The sequence below is a fragment of the Poeciliopsis prolifica genome, unplaced genomic scaffold (genome assembly GCF_027474105.1).
Source record: "Poeciliopsis prolifica strain line A6 unplaced genomic scaffold, Auburn_PproV2 SCAFFOLD099, whole genome shotgun sequence".
Taxonomy (NCBI): Eukaryota; Metazoa; Chordata; class Actinopteri; order Cyprinodontiformes; family Poeciliidae; genus Poeciliopsis; species Poeciliopsis prolifica.
In genome coordinates, this window is record NW_026562474.1 from 1,017,953 (window position 1) to 1,036,178 (window position 18,226).

General features: G+C 38.3%; 1 pseudogene; it reads right to left on the bottom strand.

Annotated features, from left to right (window-relative positions):
• Window positions 1-4,994: 4,994 nt before the first annotated feature.
• LOC129353956 (gap junction alpha-5 protein-like) lies at window positions 4,995-14,702 on the bottom strand (annotated as a pseudogene).
• Window positions 14,703-18,226: the final 3,524 nt, after the last annotated feature.

Here is an 18,226-nt window from a genome sequence, read left to right on the forward strand (position 1 = left end):
GAAAGTTGCTAAATTTTACGATCTGTTGAGGTTTAACAACTTGTTGTTAAAAATGTCCTCACTTTAGCTTCACTTTAGCTTTTTGAAGCAATTCTTCCCTTTTCAACCAGCTAACTTCCTGATTCTATGCATTTAAATAAACAGTTCATAGAAGCCAAATGCTTAAAAGTTTCATCCAGCCATCGTCTGTACCAGGGCTACAGGGGGACCCGAACAGGTCAGGGTGTTCCCCTGAAACAACTATGCACAACAATTCATCTACCAGTCCTAACGTTGGACTGTGAGAGAAAGTACCCGGAGAGAACCCATGCATGTAAAATCTGTGCAGAAAGGTAGGGATTTGAACCCAGGACCTTCTTGCTGCAAGGCAACAGTGCTGAGTTATAGTAGTACAAGGACCCCTACTCTACAACATATCAACATTGTTGAGGCTAAATAAATGAAGGAATCAAGGTGTCTGAATCTCATTCACAGGTCAGACCTTAATTCAGTCATTAGTCAGTCGACAAATGATAAATCAACGTGCAATGTTAATAAACATGCAGAAACCTGGATAAATAAATGAGAAAAAAATTATGACGTAGCTGGCAGTTTTTTTGTTTTGACAATAACTTGTTTGTAAAATATTTTTTTTAAATCAGCCAGATTCTGAAGTTGCAGTCACAAAATTAGGCAGAGGATCACAAATGGTGCCAGGGCCACACTTTGGATGCACCAGCTGCAAGATGTTTTAGACTCACCTGGCTTTTCCTCACAGCAGCTCTAAATAATCTTTAACCATGTAAAGCTCATTAAGGTCTGACACCTTGGTAAAATCAGCTGAGAACCTACTAATCTCTTAAGACGGCCTAACTTAGTTATGGCACCTTTTCACCTCAGTGTATATTCTGCCAAACTGTTGTTGAAACAATGCAGTTAAATAAAATGAGTTCAGATTCAGATTCTGCTTGAGTTATGCAATCAGTATCAGTAGTATTTTAGCCAGTCCCTCTTGTTTTCAAAAGAGGGAGAAAGAGCAGGGAAAAGTTAGAACATTTCATGCTGACAGCAACTAAAAGTGGCTGGTAAAGATTGAGAACACTAACTCACCATTCAGATTAACTACAACAGGTTAACTGGGGCCAAGCAACAGCAAATTACTTACTGTAAACAACAACTAAATTTATTGCCTGGCTTTTAAATGAGTCTGGATTAAACAGTTTAGATAATTGTCTTGAACCTGCCTCAGATTATCTTGCATTAACCTGAACTGTCTGACTTGTTAACCCATTCAGAGAGACTACAGCGAAGGATCAGCTGTGTCACAGGAATGCTGGGAATTTGATCGAGTTTCAAAATAAAGGCTTTGTCATGACACATTTTGTGCTGAAGGACAAAAGTGCAAATCACTTGCTTTGAGGCGCAATAGCAGAAGTTTATAGGCATAAAGTCATGTTGACACGTGTCACAATAGAAAACTTGAGTCTGTGGTTACGTTTCATGTGAGCACCGCCTGGAAACTCAAACGTAGACATACAGATTCAAAGAATTTCCTTTAATAAATCTTCTCATTTGTATGTAACTGTAGTGACTGGAGGCAGCAGTAAACAAGGTATGTTTATGATATAAATATAGATGACACATGAGCTGCAACATGCTGTGAGAATATGGATGTCGAACAGGTGAGAGTGTAAATATGGGAAAGAGAGAAGATGAACATGGCCGAAAGAGATGACACCAACACGGCAAGTGATTTCTCATGTGTCAAAGTGATTTTTTATCCATCCTGAAATTAAAAAAAAATGTTTACATATGATTACTGGTTATCAATTTTGGTAATGCTGAGAAACTAAAATATGAAGGAGCAATAGAAACAGAAGAGATTCACTTTTCATTACTTAAAAGATAGAAGACATTGCAACTTGAAAAATAACTAGGACAACTCGTCATTGACTCTCACCAAAACTGATTAAATCAAACAAACAATTAAATTTGTAGCTTTGAAAAAGCTAATTTTTTTTTTATCATAAGACCTTTTTACTTTGACTTTACCTGAAATGCCACTGCTGTATTCAGCTTCACAATAGACTTATAATATTCTGCCAATACAAAAAAAAAAAAAAACAGAAAACAAAAACAAATTGCCATAATGCTAATATCAATCATCGTAGGAGACATCAACAATTTGTTCAGGTGTTAGGCTCCTTATAGTTGGGAGCGACTACACTGCAGCATTTTGAGGACATTGTAGTTGTAGATTTTAGAGAGGAGCCATAGATTCAACACTTTGCCATCATACAACTTCTGTTGAGCCCACAAATAAGAGCATCGCTGCTGTATACAAACTGGAGTGATTCGAAAAAAAGTTATGTGAAAAATACCAATTTTGATATGGCTTAAAAACCACTTCATCCATGAGATAAACATCTTATCTTATTTTTATTTTTTATTTTTGATTGACGTGTTTTGGTGAAGCACATTTATTTTTGTAATTCTAATTTGCTCGATGTTATGCTTAATGGAAGCACAACTATTGCTGAAGTGAGTCTAAATCCCATGTTGTGATCAAAAGAGCTTTCTGAGGCCTTCAAAACAATATTGTAGCAGCTTATGAGTCTGCTGAGGGATTTAAAGAGAATAATCTAAAAGCAACCAGCCAACTGAACAGAAAATAGTCTAAAAATGGAGGACATTCAAAATAACTTGCCTGAGTTTGGTTGTCTAAGCAAGCTAACCCTGAAAGTAGGCCGCAAAATGCTAAAAGAAATCTCTAAATATTCACAAAACATTATGTTTTTATTTGTCTGATGACATTTTTTGTTGGGTATTTTAACCTGTTCATATAAAGAACCACACAGAAAGTATTATCACTTCAGCCTTTGCAAAGGGGGACAGTCTCAGTGGTACCACAGGACAATTCCAGCCTGGTTTTATTGAAAGTGGGGTCAGGGGTCAGTCATAAAACAGAAACTTAAAGATAAGGAGTAGAGGGGTTTCTGAACTAGCTGAAAGCGGTTTCTCCAAGAACAGGATGGTCCATCTCACTCTGCTTCCAGCTTAGAGTGGAGAGACAAACTTATTCACGAGATAACTATTAGCAAAACTCTGACATTTTTAATATTAAATTAGATGTAAGGATCAGTTTCTCAGTAGCTAAGTACCCACTTTTACCAAATATCTTTTTGAATGTTACTCAAATAATTTTATAGAGTGTATTTTTTTCCATTTACTTAAATAAAATAATGTTGAGTTAGTACTACTCTTACTTAAGTAAAATGTTTGACTACTTTACCCACCTCTGTTCTAAGAAAATCAAGTGTTTGGGGGAGATACTCTGGTCTGATTTATTAACATTAAGGCCACCAGAGGGCGGTGTTGGCCAAAGAATTGCTGCTCTTAAAACTAGTTGATTTTCATACTACATTTACATCAATCAACTGCACAGTGGCGCAGTTGGGGCGCAGTTGGTAGCACTGTTGCCTTGCAGCAAGAAAGTCCTGGGATTGATTCCCGGCCCGGGGTTTTTCTGCATGGAGTTTGCATGTTTTCCGCATGTGTTGTTCTCTCTGGATGCTCTGGCTTTCTCCCACAGTTCAAAACCATGTCTGTCAGGTTCAGGTTCATTGGTCTCTCCAAATTCTCCCTTGGTATGTGCGCGTGTGTGTGTGTGTGCATGTGCGTGTGCATGGCTGGTTGTCAGATTTTCTGACAAACAACCTTATCCTGTATGTCTCTGTTGCTCTGTGACAGACTGGTCACTTGTCCAGGGTGACCCTCCTTCTTGCCCGGAACGTTAGCTGGAGATAGACCAGCACCTCCTGACCTCTCTACGGACCAGGGCGGATGGATTTACATCAATCAACCAAACCTTACATTTAGTAGCCTTGTCAATTTTCTACCAATGAAATTCTTAATAGGATGGAGTAAATTTATTCTCCGCAGCCTTTACTCTGCTGCTTCTAAACAAAATTAACTGCAACCAATTGGCTTCAGAAGTCACCTATTGAACAGGTAATAATATTGAATGTAATCTTAGAATAAATTCAAGCATTCTGTCTGAGAGGTTTGCTTGGGAACATGACTGAATAAACAGCATTACAAAGAGGATAAGTTTAGTCTGTGAAACACTATCCCAAGCTTTGAACATTCAGAGTTCAGCTGTGGGAAAATCTGTCAACAGAACTATTAGCAGTGCACTTTACAAACCTGACCTTTAAGGAAGAGCAGTAAAAAGAAGCCAATTGTTGATAGAAATACACTGATCAGTCCATGATCTAAAAAGAAAGATTATTGGAAACTAATAATTTTCCAATTATTCTCATTAAATACTTTGTAATTATATGTGTTTGTTGACAGTTATCCCTGAACTCATTCAGTCATTATAAAAATGCCACCTGAGAGTGCTGTTGAAAAAGTTACATGAAGTAGTTTTTATTTATTACCAAGAGCTACAACATTAGGAAGACCAAATCAACTGAAATGGAGTAAATTGAATCTGGCCATGAAACTCAACTTGAATGTTGATTTCATCCTTTTCTTTCTTTGAATATAAAGACAAACATAAAGAAAAATTATTTCTAATTTAATTCCTCTACAAATATTTTTATTATTTTATCCAACCATGTACTAGTTCCCTGCAAAGGGAACTAGTACTAGTCCATTTGGTTTTTTTTTTTTTGCAAAAAACTCAAAATTAACTTAACTGATTTAATCAAAAACTTTTAAGTCCAGAGTCAGAGCTACAGGGATGACTTCCTGAAATCATGACTGTTTATTACTAATTATTTGTGTAATTACTTGTCATGGCTGTATAACCCTTGCTGCCTCTCGGCCAGGTCTTTCTTGTAAAATGCTATTTTGTAAGTATCATTTGGTTACAAAGAGGTAAAATATATATTTTTAAATTATATATTGTTATTTTTAGTTGAAATACACATAAAATTATTTTTCATCCATAACAGTAAAAACACTGAAACAAAGGAAAAGAGAAGCAACATTTTTATTGCTCCCAAACTTTTGCTAAATTAAGACGAGCTTCATGGAATTTCTCCCATCAGCCACATTCCCGTTCTGGACGCTGGTCATGGGAACCAGCTTGGGAAGATTTGTTTGTAACCCCAGAGTACACTTCTTCAAATTTCATTATCACAGCTTACTGTCTGATACTCAAGTTCTTTTTTCTTCTTCAGCGAACAAGAAAAGTCTGAGAGGCTTCAGTTGAACCTAAGTGGTAAAGTTACATTCATTTTTGTCTCAACATTCCACTCATATCAGATAAACAGTGTGAGAGTATATTTTTATTTGGGAATATTTCCAATAAAATGTTAAATAAAAACATTTGACAGATGGTTTAAAAATTATATAGGAGTTGTTAACTGATGTGCTGAAAACAAGGAAGCGATAGTGAAAAACATCTCTGATTCTGTGACATATATTGACACATCATCAAAAATATCATCGTAAGTACAGCGTATGATGGTTGCTCATCGTATGCTGTTGAGGACTTCAACCACACATAAATTACTAAAATCCTCATTTCAGAAACCCCATAAAAATGCTTAGAACTGCCTATCTTAATATTTTAAATGCCAAATATATCTTAATATTCACAATGGAAACCAAATTAGCGCTACTGCAGAAGCTAACATCTGCCTTCTTCCACAGCACCAAGGAAAATAAATGGTGCTCCTGGACTCTATATACATTTTCAGGCCTTCACATTGTCACAAAACCAACTGGCTCAGGTGCAGCCTATAATGATTAAACGGTTGTTATCAGTAATATTCCCTTACATATGGTCAAAAGATGTTACAACACTGTGAGCATGTTGGAATTAAATAAATGCTGTGTGGTGGAAGCTAAATGCTAATCGAACAAACGCCGCCTGTTTTAGATGACTTTAAATTAAAACTTAAATGGACTCAAACTGAAAGTATTCACAACATGATGCAACAATATTTGTTTTGTTTGTTTGTTTGTTTTTAACCAAACTATGCTATAGTACAACTGATACAAAATCTAATGATTTGCTCCGTTCTCGACATAACTAGAACAGACTGATGATTTACAGGTGAAATGCAATAACAAATGACAATACTATTATTACTATTTCAAAATCTAAAAGAAAACAGCACCAAGTGTAACAGATGGTACATGTGTGGCTAGCTGTTAGCTTCCCCCACACCAACAATGTGCTTACATGACCAACAGTCACATGCTTATATTATGTTTTGTGCAACTGGTAAGGGACCTACTAATAACTTCACAGCACCTCATCTAAAAAGAACTACAGAAATCATTTGAGAGGCTATTAATACTCATGTTTACATTAACCATAGAAAAGTGCAAATTGAAAGTACAAAAATACATTGGAAGAAATACGCCAATTTCTCAAAATCTCATACCTTTTTATAAAAGGTGTTGCACTAGAATGAGGTGTTTTTATGGCTCCCTTGAAATAGAGGTACTTTGAAATTGCATTGAAACAGGGCACTTTTTTGTCATATCACACAACTCGTGTGATCAACAGCTGGATGTTACCACTGGCTAAAATGACAAAGAAGATAACAGCAAGTGGTAGGAGAATGAAGGCTTGACTTTTTACAGACACTGAGTAACTGGCTCCACCAGCATGGCTCTACAGCATCGCAAAGTTGTGTCATTCCAAAGTGTTGAATCCATGGCTACAATTTCCTCAAAATGCCGCATACCGAGTTGTTCCCAACTATCAGGTGCTTGTTGACCCAAAATTTGAATAAAACGCAAATGTCTTCTGTGACAGCTAATGCCAACACTAGGGCCATGTTTGAAACATGAATATATCTCATTATACTTTAGCAAAAGAGATACATTGTGATGCAACAAAAAAAACATGTCATCCTAGAGCAGAGACGTTTTATAAAACAACTAAAGTTTTTTGAAATTGTCGTGTTTCCAGTAAGCATTTATTTTCCTAATCCAACATCCCCAATTGTGAAGTCAATGGAATCACAGCCAATGTGAAAAAAGTCAAGAGTCATGAACCCTGTTGAAAGCTAGAGTTGTAGCTGTAGTCTATCTGCGGTTAGATTTCTAAACTGAGAGATCGCCCGCTCTTATTCGGCTGCTTGTTGCGCTTGTTTTGCTGAATCTTCTCTTGTCCTTCAGCAGCAGCCCATCTGTGCCGTTGCTCTGGATCTGGAGGCACATCATGTCTTTGCTCTCAGGACTGTAGCTGTTACTGTCAGAACTCAGGTACACTCCATCTTGAATCTGGCCGTCTCCACAGTTCTCCCATTTGGTTGAATAGTAATTCATGTGGAGAAAGTTTGCCTCCTTGACCGCAGCGGTCCTCTTGTTCTCCGTCACCATGTTCTCTGAGTTTTGCTGAGAGGCCAGTCCGTTGTGAGGGAAGGGGAGCGGGAGGAAGTGCGAGGAGCCAGTCACACACTGATTGAAATCAGGAGGTGGGGTTGATGGTCGAGGTGGAGACATGGAAATCTGTCGGCCCATGGAGGTGTTAGCAGACGTGACACTCTTTGAGGAGAAGAACTTCCTGTAATAGAAATTTTAAAGGAGTTAGTTTCAAATGGAAACTCCTTCCTGCTTATATTTCCTGTTGATAATAAACACAAACCAATAAAATATAAGACTATGATTTAACCTAAACTATCTTGGGGTGCTACATGGCCTTGAATAGTCTTCAAAATAGCTGTTCTGAGTTAAAAGCAGAAATTTTGTTTTTTGCGAACTGATTCTGAAACTATGTTTTTACAGCTAGAAGCAGCCAGTATACTCCATGCCTGGATTTATCCGATGTGGATGTGCTGAAACCTTCTCCAGCTGAATAGAAACAAAACTGAAGTTATTATCTTTGGACCTACAGAGGAATGATCTGAAGTCAATGCACAGTTCCACCTGATACAGCTGAAACCAGCAATCAGGCTCAAAATCTGGATTTAGTGATTGATTCAGACCTGAACCTTCAGAGCCACACAGAGACAGTTACAAAGTTAGCCTTCTGTCACCGAAAGAACATCTTAAGGATTAAAGGACTAATGTCTCAGCGAGGTCTAGAGAAACTCATCCATGCGTTTCTCTAGAGTCACATTGATTACTGCAACAGTGTCTTCACAGGTCTGCATAAAAATAAAATCCTCCAGCTGCAGCTGATCCAGAACTCTGCTGCTGGAGTTCTGACTAAAACCAGGAAGATGGAGCACATAACACCAGTTCTACAGTCCTATTGAGAATAAATAATTAGGGTGTTGCTTCGAGATGCAGACCAACAAAAGGATTATTTTCCTGAGATATCCACTCCTCTACCTGCAGCAGTGTTTCCATGCCAGGTGATGCAGCTCGATCACGCTGAGCACCAGGGAGACGACCGAAACAGCCAACATGAACACAATGAAGACATTCTTCTCAGTGGGTCTGGAGACATAACAGTTGACTGGATGTGGACACGGCAACGCCTCGAGGACAAGAAAATACACTCAAGTTAGAATTTGAGGATATGGCTTTATGAGATGATTTTGATCATTTCTGTTTTTACCTTGCAAACATACAGAGAATGGAGGAAGATGCCATATAGAAAGTACTGCAGGCACAAAAACACCACCTAGATAGAACAAAAACAATCAAGCTTTGATTCCAGTTTGAGAAGAGCTCAGTCAATGGGCATTCATTTTCTAGTGCTTATCAAACATGCTTTTTTGCTCAAGATTTTTAACATGCAGTCATGATCAAGTAGTAGATAGAATTGATGCATATTTTAAAAAGCAGCCAAAGTCTAAAGAAAAGCTTTCAGAAAGCAAAGATGTCTTTAAAAGGTTTTGAGGATGTATAAAGTTGTGTGAGGTGATTTAAGATGTCTACCAGGCTAAAAGTATAATCAGTAAAGCTTTACCTCCAGGATGGTACGGATCAGAATACTCATTATGTATGTCTTCAGCAGTGCCCCTCTCAGCCGAACTCGACCTGCAGACGAACCTTCATCTTTTTCCTTTCCTTCATCCTTCTCAGCACTCCTTCCCTGCTTGTTTCTTCCTCCTCCTCCTTCTCCACCTCCTCCTTGGTCTTCCTCTTTCCCTCCTCCACCCGCATCCTCTTCCTCCTCCCTGCTCCTCCTCTTCTCCTCCCTGCGAACCGTGTGCATGGCGTGGCCCATATAGATTAGACTCGGAGTCGACACAAATACAATTTGCAGCACCTGAAAAGACAACAGCCATGAGTGCCAAAGCACAACGGGAGAATTTCTGCACAGTTGTGCATTTGTTGTGCACACATACACATATTTGCATTTGTAACATCACAAAAGGTGGAAACACCTTTCAAGTTCATGCTTTTTAACACACTGTGAATTTATGGCATCACACTAGCTTGGCCATTACCTTCTTATGCAGTCCTGCATGATTCAAATCTGATTTACAGCACAGTCTGGGATTTCTCATGTTCTCAAAATCTATAAGTATTTTAACCGGGTCAGCCAACAGAAAGAGTTGTGAATGGTGATGTCTGCCTTTAGTTTCAGCAGTGGGAGCTGAGGAAATGAACGAAGCAGTCAGTCCATGTTGGCCACCAACATGAAAAGCTTTTTCATTCGACTCAGCTCTTCTCTCTTTGCAGTGCAGGATGGTTGTCTATGGAACAGGCAACTTCCTGTAAGCTTCATAAAGTCAAATTGGCACATTTCACGTCACAGGCAAACTTCATCGACTGAGTAAAATCACCTCCATTTCTCAATAGCCGAGAGTTCAGACCGTTTGAACAGATAATTACAGATAATTTGTCTTAGATTTCAAATCAGTTTCTGAGTTTCTGGGTCAGGATGTGTAAGAGTCCTAATATTAATTGATGTGAAGACAAATTTTGATTCAGTGTGTTCAGGTTATTACCCAGTATCGTATGTGTGCTATAGGAAATGCTCGGTCATAACAGACGTTCTCGCAGCCCGGCTGCACCGAGTCACAGTTGAAGTCTTCCTGCTCATCGCCCCATGATGACTCGGCTGCCGTACCGAGCACCAGGATACGGAAGATAAACAGGATGGTCAGCCACACCTGAGGAACGACAATCAACAAGCAGAATCCATATGAAAACGCTTGGAAGCAAAACCAACATGGCAAATACAACATGTAGAAATGTTAATTACTATCCTTGTCGGTAGTTATGTGAAGTGTTGTAAGCTACTGATGTGGTACTTCAGCATTAGTCAAATTCTTGATCATCTTGGACTCAGAATTATGAGTTTTCTAATTTTCTCAAGAGCAGAACAACAACATCACCGCTGCAAGTTTTGTTTCCTCTTCAGTTTAGAATAAAACTCCTGGCCGTATTCACATGCAACCAATAAAGTTATTTTACTTTGAAGAGTGTAATGTTGCCACCTGTGCCCGAAGGGAAAAAACAAGAGAAAGACAAATATTCCAGTGCATATATTTGTTTTTCTGTTCATACAACAGTGTGTTTCCACTGAAAGAACTCACATTCTAGCACAGCTTCAGGACCTGAATGCACCTGAAAGCATTGGTGCTTTGTTGAGAGCCGACACCTGTTTTAATCCGTTTTGGGATTATGCCAAACCCCTAGAGGGAAGTGCAGCACAAAGTTAAAACCTATGCAAGTGAAACAGGGGTGCTCAAGTCCAGACCTCAAGAGTTACCATCCTGCAACTTTTAGATGAAGCCTTACTCCAGCAGACCGGGATCAGCTCTGAACAGGCCTGGTAACGAGTCATTCATTTCATTCAGGTATGTTGGAGCAGAGATGCATCTGATAGTTGCAGGATGGTTCCTCTCGAGGACTGGACTTGAGCACCCCTGCTGTAAAACCACCAGAACTTCCTGCTTGGAATTAAACTGGGCTCCTGGAGGTTTCAATTGTGTTTGAATTGCACCAAGGCAAGTATGTGGATTTATTAGCACTTTATTCACAGACTTTATTCACAGCACATTAAGTCACAGACTAAAATGTGCTGAACCCTAAAATTTTGTTTTTCCTGCACAAACACAAACACTGACATTTGTCAAATCTTCACTTTTCTCAGAGTTTTCATGAATAGTTTTTATTGAGCTTAACTCAATGAAAACACAGTATTGTGCATCACTGTCCTGTTATGCAACACAGATGTTGGATAATATAAGCTCATGTGTTTCCCTTCCAGAATGAATGATTTCCATATTTTTGCACAGTAAAGCAAACTGAACAGCATTAACATCATCTTATATCTGCCCAGACATAAACTTCAGACCAGGACATAAACAGGTCAGTCTGGAGAAACATGTTCTATTCTGAGGGTATAAATGTTTATCAGTAGTCAGAGTGTTGTCCTGCGTCATGTGGACATACGCAGCGTGTCTTTTTGTGCTTGGACGGGTCATACCTTGCCAACAGAGGTGGAGTGTTCCTGTACTTCCTCCAGGAAGTTTCCCAAAAGGCTCCAGTCTGCCATGACTGACTCAAACTGCGCTTGGAGCTTTTAATTCACCCGCCTGATGACCACTGAGCCACTGACCTGCAGATGCAAGACGATCGAAAGTAAGAGAGAACAAACAGCAGTTTTAAAATGTTCAGGGGGAAACATGGTGCGTCAAGGAACCCCATACTACTGTCTTGGCTTTCATGCCTTCAGAAAAGGGTGCGATTTTGATTATGTTGCAGATTTTCCTTTATAGTCAGATATGATAATATATACAGAGAGCAACAAACGTAATGCATAAAAGGTCATTTAGAGGATCTTACTGTCTCCTGCAACCTTTATAAGTAATTCTAAAATTAAACAGTGAAGAAGGCAATCTATACTTTTATTAAAAAGTATAGATTGCCCTCATGTTGTGTTGTGTGTGAGAGTATATGTGTGTGTGTTCTTCTATTATCTTAACCCTATTGACTCCATCTCCGCTCTGGCCCTGACCCCATTTATAAAAATGTCTGTGCCCAGTTTTAGTTTAGACTCATTCCAGTTCCCACACTCCCTCTCTGTCTGCCTCTGGGGACGGAAAACTGGACACACACACACACACGCACTCACACACACACACAGAAAGCCTTCACTGTATCATTGCCCTCTTGTGTTCTTTAAGTTAAAAGGACCTCCATGTATTTCTTCTCTTTTTTAGCAAACTTTGGAGTTTACAATTTGGATCCTGTAGAAACGATTATTAAACCCTTTATAAAACCCATGAAGTTGAACTGGATGAAACGAATGAATACAAGTCGCTTATGTAAACTATTTATATATATAAGTATATTAGCTTATATATAAGTATAAGCTAAATATATGAACTATTCACATTTTTAAGCGTCATACGAATGTATTTCTAAAATATTCTTTACGTATTGGAATGACTTTCAGCAAATCTAAATTGGCAGAAAGTGATTCTGAGACACTGTTACAAAACAGAGTTAAAACTGTCATCACTTTAGATAGTTATTTAGATAGTTATGTCGTTTTATTATTTTATGCTTTGATGCTTTTAAAGCTAATTGCATCTGTTTCTCTGGTTGAATGTAAATGTTGATGCTTGTAAATGTTACTCCTATCTTGCCAGGTTCCGCTTGAAAACATTTTAGATCTTAAAGAGATCTCAGGTAGCTGTTTTGGTGAATTCTTGGTCATAAAAATGTCTATTATTCATCTTGGAAAAGAACGTCATTCAGAGTAAATAACATTTTTGGTCATCTTATGTTCAAGTTTCCATTTGCTTTTATGTATTTATTTATTTAACTAGTTAGCTGGCTATATGTATCCGTAAAGCATCGTATTCATCTATTTAGAAAAGTAGTTTATTTAGAGAAACAGAGATGAATACACAAAAATGGAAAACTTCACAAACCCTGTTTTCCCAGGTTTTAAGGAGCCAGTTGCAACACAGCTGAGTAAAGAATCTTTCCATCTCCTCCGGCTGGATTTCATTCCATAAAAGAAAGAACTTCTCAAAATTTCTCAGCAGACATGCCGATTTCTCTGAAATGTAATTAGCATTTTACGAAGCACCTCAGTTGAACTCAATGACATGATCTGACTTTGCTTTCTGTATCTCTTTCTGAATGGACTCTTTTCATCTATTACTTTTATTAACTTTTTTATTACAATTTACAATTTAGTTGGCGTGATTTAATTGGAAAAAAGGTTCTAACTCCTGAAAGGGGGCAGGGGAGAATAGAAGATAACATTTAACTTTGAATTTACTGCAGAAACTGTTTAAATGATGTCTGGAAGGAACCAAAGATGAATCAGAACTCCATTTTTAACCACTTTAATGCCCTTCCTTTCCTGTTTTTCTAAACCCAGAAGAGCTTTAGACAGATAGTGTGTTTGAGTGCGTGTGTGTGTTCATGTCTTTCACAAGTGCTCCCAGCATCATTAATAACAATATTACTTCCTGGTATAGACTTTCGCTTGACCTTTGTGTGTCAATACATGTGTGTGTTCATTACCAGCGTATTGTCCTGCATCCTGTCGCATGCGCGTACACGCACACACCCCCCCCCACACACAAACACACACGCACAGACACACACGCACACACACACACACACACACACACACACACACACACGCACCCCCCCCACACCCCCCCCCCCCACACACACACACACGCACACACGCACACCCACACCCCCACACACCCACACACACCACACACACACACCACACACACACACACACACACACACACACACACACACACACACACACACACACACACACGCACACACACTCCTCCTCTGATTCCTCCTCTGTCTGTTAAAAAATGATCAAGACTTGAAATCACTTCACACTGACAATTAATGGAATTTTCAATAACATATAGAATAAATCAATTATCATTCAATAAATTAAAATGTGTTCAAATGAAGCTTTTTTTTTCTAATTAAATAAATTTTTTGAGTTAAAATAAGTAAACATTTCCAAGAATGTTTTTAACTTATTTTCTATTAACCACACAAATATTAAGCTTTTTTTTATTGGTCTAATGTAATATTCTACTCTTAATGTCATGTTTTTATTTTGGCTGAAAAACATCATAATTAAGAGAAAAAGCTTTGAAAACTTCAGTAAATAAGCTACATAGCGTGTTTCTCTTTCAGAATTGCATTGCTGAAATAAATTAGCTTTTTAACTAAACTACTTTCTTTAAAAAAAAAAAAAGCCCAATTTCAAGACGTTAAATTTTGAATCAGTTTTTTAAAGTCATATTATAAAATTTTTACAACAACTGAAGTTAACATAGTCACTTGATTGTAACATTATCACTTGATTGTGATGATGTTAACAATAAAAATGGCAGGAAAATTTAGGATTGTCTGTATTCCATCCTCAACCCTCAATAAGAGGGTTGAGGATGTTTTTGTTTTCAAATTCAGAAAGTTCTGGACTACAGGGTGCTTAAGAGCTGTGAAGACATTTTACCTGATTTTAAATGTAGACGTTGGTAGTTTGATGCAAACTCACAAAAGGTTTAATGACGGTAAAGCGATGGACGCCTTTTTCCTCTGTGGTCGGTGTTGCTGAAGTGCCCTTGAACAAGGCACTTGATGCCCTACTTCACAGGTGATCCGAAGAGATTTGCTGAACACAGTTTGTATCTGACACAAGCCACAGTGCCTTTCTGTTGTCTGCAGTTTGCCTCAGCCCAGGCCGGCAACTTCAATCTCAGAAAAACAACTTATGGAGACCAACGCAAAGACGGATGAACTAGGAGAGTTGAGCAAACAGAGTCCAACCAGCTGCTGTTTGGATCCAGAGATCTGGAGTGAAACTAAATGTGAGGGAGGTTGTGATTTATACACGCCTCTCCCCCCTCCTCCTTTCCTTGCTGCTTCTCTTTCTTATCCACATCTCTAGAGGAAGTGGGCCTGGTGCCTCGCTGCCTGCTATTCAAAATTAATGTATCTTTGTTTGCGGCTTCTGGCATCTGAAGGAAGTCGTGCATTGTATGAGGACACAATAGCTGAAGGTCTCCGTCCTGCATTCCTTCTTGTGTTCTCTATATGTCTCCGGTTGCCCTTTTCTGCCTTAAATAACAGCTACTGACAGAATTCTCATTAACCATCCAAGTTCAGCTGAATTTAAGGAGCAAGTCTTTTAGTTGCTTACAAACTATATGATCCAGATCACAAGGATTCCTTCCTTCTGTGGGTTAAGGTGGATCCATCCATCCATCCATCCATCCATCCATCCATCCATCCATCCATCCATCCATCCATCCATCCATCCATCCATCCATCCATCCATCCATCCATCCATCCATCCATCCATCCATCCATCCATCCATCCATCATCCATCCATCCATCCATCCATCCATCCATCATCCATCCATCCATCCATCTATCCATTTTCTTACACCCTTGTTCCCAGTATTTCATCTTAAGTCCAGGACATAATAGTTTTTTTGTTGTTGCTGCTGCTTTTACTACCACTAGATGATACATGAAAATAGAATATATATTGTAGACAGCACTGTCAGAGATGCAATCAGTTTATAACAGGTGTGAAAATGATCTAATTCCCTGACTGTTGATTGCAGCAATCCACATTATTAGCAGAAACAAAAGCAATACTTTCACAGGACATGGCTCCAATAAAAGAGGTTTAGTTTTCCTTGCTTTCGTCTCCATATTTGTAGATTCAACTCAAACTGTTTCCAACTCTTTCAAGCAAAAAATTTATTTTTAGGTGTTTTGTGTGAGCCTGGAGTTGAGACATGGTATCTAAAGATCAATGATTTAAGGAGTAGTTTTGTCCAAGACGTAATGTGTACAGATTCAACATGTGATATGAGTTCATGACTCCAGAATGGTGGAAGGAGAGAATTTTCTCCCACAATTTTGCTTAAGGCTCTAATGATGCATGCAAAGAAAATTTGTTTTGGTTACGACTTTTTTTTTTTTTTTTTTTGACAACAGAACTTGTGATAGATTCAAATACACCATCACTTCCCACAGGCCATTACTGGTGGGTTTTATCTTGCACTTTTGAAGTTGCGGTGGCACCATGTGACAACATCAGAGAGGAGCAACGTTATCCCACCACAAACATTTGATTTTACACCAGATATAATACAATCTAAACTTAGTTTTGATTTTGAGAAGGTGGCTCTGTGCTAAAGTTTCTTGATCGTGTCATGACAGACGATATCAAGGCGAGTTGACTGCTGAGTTAACACAACCTCAGGCTATTGGGCAGCTATTAAGTTCCACTTTGTAGTTGAATTTTAAATTTATTGATATTCCATAAAATTTAATCAAAGACATATTGAAAAGTCACACAAATGCGATAAAACATTACTAATTTCTCAAATAGTCTCTTTTAACTTTTACACATTGGCTTTTGCCTCATATGACCTGTTTGTTAAAGCAGACAATAAACAAACCAGGATGGAGGAAAAAAAACATCTGTTTCATTGACATCAATAATGACAAGCAGAAAGAATGAGGTTAGTGCAGCGTGTGAATGTACAGAGTGACCAGGTTATTCCATGAATGGATGGAAACTCTAAAAATGTATTTGGGCTGTTGTTCATGTTATGGACTTATTTATGTTAATCGCACTTAATTCTTCTGGTTTAATGATGACGACTTACTGTTTTGTGTTGAGTTAACTTAAAAGTTACACATTTTTAATCTAAAGGATTATTTTACTTTGACTTTGCTTGAAACAATTAAATTCAATGTCCAACATCTGATGTAATGACAAAAGCTTCGCCAGGAACAGAACCAAACAGGCTGTGGTGCAGGAGCCCAACAGACCTACGCAGGGAGACCTCAGCCCTCGACACGGCCGTCTCAAGTTCGATTCCTGGCCTCATGATCTTTTATTACATACTACTATTAACTACTCTTAATTACTCTCAAATAAAGCCAACCTGAGCCAAAGAAACAAAAATTAATAAAAGATCCTTTACTAGTTTACTTCAGTATTTAAGGTTAACTAAATCATTTGAGTAAGAATGACTTAAATGTGTAAAGTTAACACAACATGATAAATTAATTTGATAAATTTAATTGAATTACTTATCAATTGAAGCGATTCAATTAAATTGGTTCAGTTATTCTCTTTGAGTACACTGGTATTCTCCTCTGATGTCAAGGTGACAACGTTAGGGTTCATCAAAAAGTGTTTGCATACATGGGTTGGCCTCCACAAAGCCCAGACTCGAACCCAAGAAGATCCCTGCAGACATGTTGCATGTTATTGTTGATATGTGTAAATTTTGCGCATGCTTTTAGCCATACAGGAATGCTGTATGGCTAAAAGATGATTCTTTTGCTTACCATCCACAGCGGTAGAACAATTCTGTTAATAAAATGAAACGGAATGATTTTTAATTTAGTACAGTGTGCCACAACAAAGGGAAAAATAACACGGAAAAACCATTGAAGAATAACTCAAACCCCTTTGCAGGGGTGCGGGGTCTGATGCACATAATGTCAAGTTGCAACTCGTCTTTAAGATCTTGGTGAAAAATAATGCAAATCTGAACAGAAAGTAAGATTGTGCTTTTCCAGGAGTTCTTTCAGACCTGAAAACAGTCTGAGAAATATTAGTGTGCTTTGTTTTGGACTGACAATTTAAAGAAAATATTGAATGTGAAATTTATTGATGCTTAATGATATGTTAATGGAAAATATCGCAAAGCTGAACTTTACTCAGTGATGAACAGCAGGATTTGAGCAGACTTTCTTGTCATCACCTCTTCATCAGCTCCTCTGAGTGGGCAGTGATGTCTTGGTGAAAGATTTCACTGTCCTCCTGCCTGCATCACACCTCTGTTATCTGTTGCACTAAGAGCGATAGCATTCCTTTCCTCAAAAGAGAACACACACACACACATAGGCAAAAAGTGCACACATTTGTCCTGAACTCTTTGGACTAATTTTAGGAAGGGCTCCATTGGTGTCGCAGTAAACTGGATGGAGGTGTGAAGGTAGGTCTATCAGAGGCTCAGTCCTTCTTCGGACACACGGCTGGCAGTCAAATTTCTGATACTGGGATGCTTCCAGGATGAGGAACGCATTTAAAAACGGTGGTCTGAACAGTCGATGCTTGGTTGTTTGATCTGCCAATGAAAATTAGCAGAAAATGTCTTCTTGTGAGCCAATGAGATAAAAAGTCACAAAATCTTAGTTAAAAGTTGGTAGAAAACTGGATGAATCCTGATGAAAGAAAAGCTACAAAAGAATATTTTAGATGACAAAAAAAACTTCTGAGTGCTAGCTTATCCCCTCAGAATATTCACTAATCAATCATCAATGCTCTTC